Raw genomic sequence first — 6,003 nt, 5'->3', positions numbered from 1 at the left:
GAGCCGAAAACTGAGCCGCGAGCCGAGCCGAGTAGCGATCCGAGCCAAGCCGCGAGCCGCGAGCCGAGCCGAGTAGCGATCCGAGCCGAGCCGCGAGCTGCGAGCCGAGCCGAGGACCGAGCCGCGAGCCGAGTTGAGTCAAAGCCGAGCCGAGCCGAGCCGAGAACGAAGCCGAGTTAAGCCGAGCCGAGCCGAGCCGAGCTGAGCCGAGGCCAAGCCGAGCCGAGCCGAGTTGAGCCGAGCTGTGAGCCGAGGCCAAGCCGAGCCGAGCCGAGAGTGAGCCGAGCCGTGAGCCGAGACCAAGCCGAGCCGAGCCGAGCCACCTAAGCTTTCCTTCCTCCACTTCGGGTCACGGTGAGTCTTTGGTAAGGATTTGTTTTGATGAATTCCCTAAGGTTGCCATATCCGATTCGAGTTGATTATTGGAATAAGCTTTGACCCTATCTTTCACCCCTTAAAGGTAGTAAAGAATTGACGTTTAAGCTCTCGGGTTCTGCGGCAGGCTTGGTTGGAGATAGCTTCCTTCTTTCCTCGGGTAAGTCAACGGATGTGCTTCGGACCTTCTAAAACGACTTCTACTAGGGTCATCAACTAAAACCTTCGTGTTTTCGTTTTAGGTTGAGCTGTTGAGCGTGGATTCGATCGAGGGGCATAACCGAGTATCAGGTAAGGGTTTTCCTACTATTGGACCTCGGGTCGAGGCCGGAAACGTAGTAATCCACAGGGGATTACACGTTAGTGACTATACTGAATAAGTGTATCTGTGTTGACTGTTAAGCACTGTTATTATGTTTCTGTCTGATGTAACTGAACTGCAACCGCTAATTGTAGATTGAAATTTTAGATTGATGGACGTTGATCATGGGATTAGACGGGGAAGGACAGTGAGTTCAGTTGGTTATTTAGCTGTTTGAGTCTTGGGGCTCTTCCATAATGGTATACGAATAGTTGACGCGTATAGCAACTGAGGGTGTAATGGTTTAAGCTTATACTACCTGGCCAGTAAAGCCTTTAGGGAAATTGTAAAATGATTGATGATTGTGGTATGACTGTGGTAGACGATTTAGTATAGACCGAGGGGTAACGGTTAGCTTCATCTATGAGGTAGTGTGCCTTACGGATATGTGCATCCTTCGGGAGCACTAGACTGATATGTGCATCCTTCGGGAGCACTAGACTGATGCGTGCATCCTTCGGGAGCACTAGACTGATATGTGCATCCTTCGGGAGCACTAGACTGATATGTGCGTTCTACGGGACCACTAGACTGTTATGTAGGGTACCCCCGAATAGGAAGTTAACTGTTGACCCCTAACGGGCCCAGTAGTGGGTCCCTTACTGGGTATGTTTATACTCACCCTTTTCTCTTCGTTAACTTTTCAGGTAAGGGCACAGCGAGGGGCAGACCGGCGAGAGGCAGGAAGGACGCGTGAAGGCCATATGGACGCGTCTGGTTTTCTTATCGCTTCCGCTATGTATTTTGTCAGAATATTTGACTTGTGCTTTTGAACTGATGACTTGAGTTTTTATTTGAGACTTTTTATGATTGATTTAAAATAGGGCCCGAAACCGTCTTTTTGTAAGATTTCTAATGCTTTTAATGAATCGTAACTGGTCCGTTTTAAATTTTATGTTGAATGGTCGAGTTTTGGTATTTGGTAGTGACCTCAGCTTAGTCCGGAAAGTTGGGTCGTTACAGTTGGTATCAGAGCCTAAGTTTTAGGTTCTGTAGACTGGCTTATAATGTGAGTCTGTGTTTTGTGTCCTTATGGCTGAAACGATCCTTGCCGCTCATCAGGTACGCTCCCATGAAAGTATATGTATAACTCTACATGCATTACCTTACCTAAGTTAAACTGCAAATTCAATTACCATTATGACTAAAGGGATCGTTGGTGGTTGTTAGGGAAATGCCGCCAAGGAGAGGTGCACGTAGGGGTGGCCGAGGAGGCCGAGGAAGGGGAGCAGGACGCGTTCAACCTGAGGTGCAGCCTGTAGCCCAAGCCCCTGACCCGGCTGTGCCAGTTACTCATGCGGACCTAGCCGCCATGGAGCAGAGGTTTAGAGATTTGATTATGCAGATGCGGGAGCAGCAGAAGCCTGCCTCGCCAACTCCGGCGCCAGCTCCAGCGCCAGCTCCAGCGCCAGCTCCTGCTCCAGCTCCGGCCCCAGTACCAGTTGCGCCCCAGTTTGTGCCGGATCAGTTGTCAGCAGAGGCTAAGCACCTGAGGGATTTCAGGAAGTATAATCCCACGACGTTCGATGGGTCTTTGGAGGACCCCATCAGGGCTCAGATGTGGTTATCGTCCTTGGAGACCATATTCCGTTACATGAAATGCCCTGAGGATCAGAAAGTTCAGTGTGCTGTTTTTATGTTGACTGACAGAGGTACTGCATGGTGGGAGACTACAGAGAGAATGCTAGGTGGTGATGTGAGTCAGATCACGTGGCAGCAGTTTAAGGAGAGTTTCTATGCGAAATTCTTCTCTGCTAGTTTGAGAGACGCCAAGCGGCAGGAGTTCCTGAACTTAGAGCAGGGTGACATGACAGTGGAGCAGTATGATGCGGAGTTTGACATGTTATCCCGCTTCGCTCCCGAGATGATAGCGACCGAGGCGGCCAGAGCTGATAAGTTTGTTAGAGGCCTCCGACTGGACATTCAGGGTTTGGTCCGAGCTTTCCGACCCGCTACTCATGCCGATGCACTACGCCTGGCAGTGGATCTCAGTTTACAAGAGAGGGCTAACTCGTCTAAGACCGCTGGTAGAGGTTCGACATCGGGACAGAAGAGGAAGGCTGAGCAGCAGCCTGTTCTAGTGCCACAGCGGAATTTCAGATCAGGTGGTGAGTTTCGCCGCTTCCAGCAGAAACCTTTTGAGGCAGGGGAGGCTGCCAGAGGGAAGCCGTTGTGCACCACTTGTGGGAAGCACCATCTGGGCCGTTGCTTATTCGGGACCAGGACTTGCTTTAAGTGCAGGCAAGAGGGTCATACAGCTGATAGATGCCCGTTGAGACTCACGGGGAGCGCGCAGAATCAGAGAGCAGGTGCTCCACATCAGGGTAGAGTCTTTGCTACCAACAAGACTGAGGCTGAGAAGGCAGGCACGGTAGTGACAGGTACGCTTCCAGTATTGGGGCATTACGCCTTAGTTTTGTTTGACTCGGGTTCGTCACATTCTTTTATCTCGTCCACATTTGTGTTGCATGCCCGCTTAGAGGTAGAGCCCTTACACCATGTTCTATCAGTATCTAATCCTTCCGGGGAGTGTGTGTTATCGAAGGAAAAGGTGAAAACATGCCAGATTGAGATAGCAGGCCATGTGATTGAGGTAACGCTGTTAGTTCTGGATATGCTCGACTTTGATGTAATCCTGGGTATGGATTGGTTAGCCGCTAACCACGCCAGCATAGATTGTTCCCGTAAGGAGGTAACATTTAACCCTCCCTCGAGGGCCAGTTTTAAATTTAAGGGAGAAGGGTCAAGGTCGTTGCCTCAGGTAATCTCAGCCATCAGGGCCAGTAAACTGCTCAGTCAGGGTACTTGGGGTATCTTAGCGAGCATGGTGGATACTAGAGAGGCCGATGTATCCCTGTCATCAGAACCAGTAGTGAGGGACTATCCGGATGTCTTTCCTGAGGAACTTCCAGGGTTACCTCCGCACAGGGAGGTTGAGTTTGCCATAGAGTTGGAGCCGGGCACGGTTCCTATATCCAGGGCCCCTTACAGAATGGCCCCCGCAGAACTGAAAGAACTGAAGGTACAGTTACAGGAATTGCTTGATAAGGGATTCATTCGACCGAGCGTGTCACCTTGGGGTGCGCCAGTTTTATTTGTTAAGAAGAAGGATGGATCGATGCGTCTATGCATTGACTATAGGGAGTTGAACAAGGTAACTGTAAAGAACAGATATCCCTTGCCCAGGATTGACGATCTATTCGACCAGTTACAGGGAGCCACAATGTTCTCTAAGATTGATCTTCGGTCGGGATACCATCAGCTGAGGATTAAGGATGAGGATGTACCGAAGACAGCATTTCGTTCCAGGTATGGACACTACGAGTTTATTGTGATGTCTTTTGGTTTGACGAATGCTCCGGCAGTGTTTATGGACTTGATGAACAGAGTGTTTAGGGAGTTCCTAGATACTTTTGTGATCGTGTTTATCGACGACATCTTGATATACTCCAAGACGGAGGCCGAACATGAGAAGCACTTACGTATGGTTTTGCAAACACTTCGGGATAATAAGTTGTATGCAAAGTTCTCGAAATGCGAGTTTTGGCTGAAGCAGGTGTCCTTTCTGGGTCACGTGGTTTCTAAGGCTGGGGTCTCTGTGGATCCAGCTAAGATAGAGGCAGTCACCGGTTGGACCCGACCTTCCACTGTCAGTGAGGTTCGTAGCTTTCTGGGTTTAGCAGGTTATTATCGACGGTTTGTGGAGAACTTTTCTCGTATAGCTACTCCTCTCACTCAGTTGACCAGAAAGGGAGCTCCTTTTGTTTGGAGCAAGGCATGTGAGGACAGTTTCCAGAACCTTAAACAGAAGCTAGTTACCGCACCGGTTCTTACTGTACCTGATGGTTCTGGCAGTTTTGTGGTTTATAGTGATGCTTCCAAGAAGGGTTTGGGTTGCGTTTTGATGCAGCAGGGTAAGTTGAAGAGTCATGAGCAGAACTACCCTACACATGATCTAGAGTTGGCAGCAGTGGTTTTTGCTTTGAAAATATGGAGGCATTACTTATATGGTGAAAAGATACAGATATTCACGGATCATAAGAGCTTGAAATACTTCTTTACTCAAAAAGAATTGAATATGAGACAACGAAGGTGGCTTGAGTTAGTGAAGGATTACGATTGTGAGATACTGTATCATCCAGGCAAGGCGAATGTGGTAGCTGATGCTCTTAGTAGAAAGGTATCACATTCGGCAGCACTTATTACCCGACAGGCCCCATTGCATCGGGATCTTGAGCGGGCTGAGATTGCAGTGTCAGTGGGGGCAGTTACTATGCAGTTAGCCCAGTTGACAGTACAGCCGACTTTGAGGCAAAGGATCATTGATGCTCAGAGTAACGATCCTTATCTGGTTGAGAAACGTGGCCTAGCAGAAGCAGGGCAAGCGGTTGAGTTCTCATTATCCTCTGATGGTGGACTTTTGTTCGAGAGACGCCTCTGTGTGCCGTCGGATAGTGCGGTTAAGACAGAATTATTATCTGAGGCTCACAGTTCCCCATTTTCCATGCACCCAGGTAGTACGAAGATGTATCAGGACCTGAAGCGGGTTTATTGGTGGCGTAACATGAAGAGGGAAGTAGCAGAATTTGTTAGTAGATGCTTGGTGTGTCAGCAGGTTAAGGCACCAAGGCAGAAACCAGCGGGTTTATTACAACCCTTGAGTATACCGGAATGGAAGTGGGAAAACGTGTCCATGGATTTCATTACGGGACTGCCGAGGACTCTGAGGGGTTTTACAGTGATTTGGGTTGTGGTGGACAGGCTTACCAAGTCAGCACACTTTGTTCCGGGTAAATCCACCTATACTGCTAGTAAGTGGGCACAGTTGTACATGTCCGAGATAGTGAGGTTGCATGGGGTGCCAGTGTCGATTGTTTCTGATAGAGATGCCCGTTTCACTTCCAAATTCTGGAAGGGTTTGCAGACTGCTATGGGCACGAGGTTGGACTTTAGTACGGCTTTCCATCCACAGACTGACGGTCAGACTGAGCGTCTGAACCAGGTTTTAGAGGATATGTTGCGAGCGTGTGCATTGGAATTTCCAGGTAGCTGGGACTCCCACTTACATTTGATGGAATTTGCTTATAATAACAGTTATCAGGCTACTATCGGCATGTCACCATTTGAGGCCTTGTACGGCAAATGTTGTAGATTCCCGGTTTGCTGGGGTGAAGTGGGCGAGCAAAGATTGATGGGTCCTGAGTTAGTTCAGTCTACTAACGAAGCGATACATAAGATTAGATCACGCATGCATACCGCTCAGTGTA

The sequence above is a fragment of the Cucumis melo genome, chromosome 1 (assembly GCF_025177605.1).
Source record: "Cucumis melo cultivar AY chromosome 1, USDA_Cmelo_AY_1.0, whole genome shotgun sequence".
NCBI lineage: Eukaryota > Viridiplantae > Streptophyta > Magnoliopsida > Cucurbitales > Cucurbitaceae > Cucumis > Cucumis melo.
The sequence above is the reverse complement of the archived record's forward strand: the minus strand, read 5'-3'. Positions refer to the sequence as shown.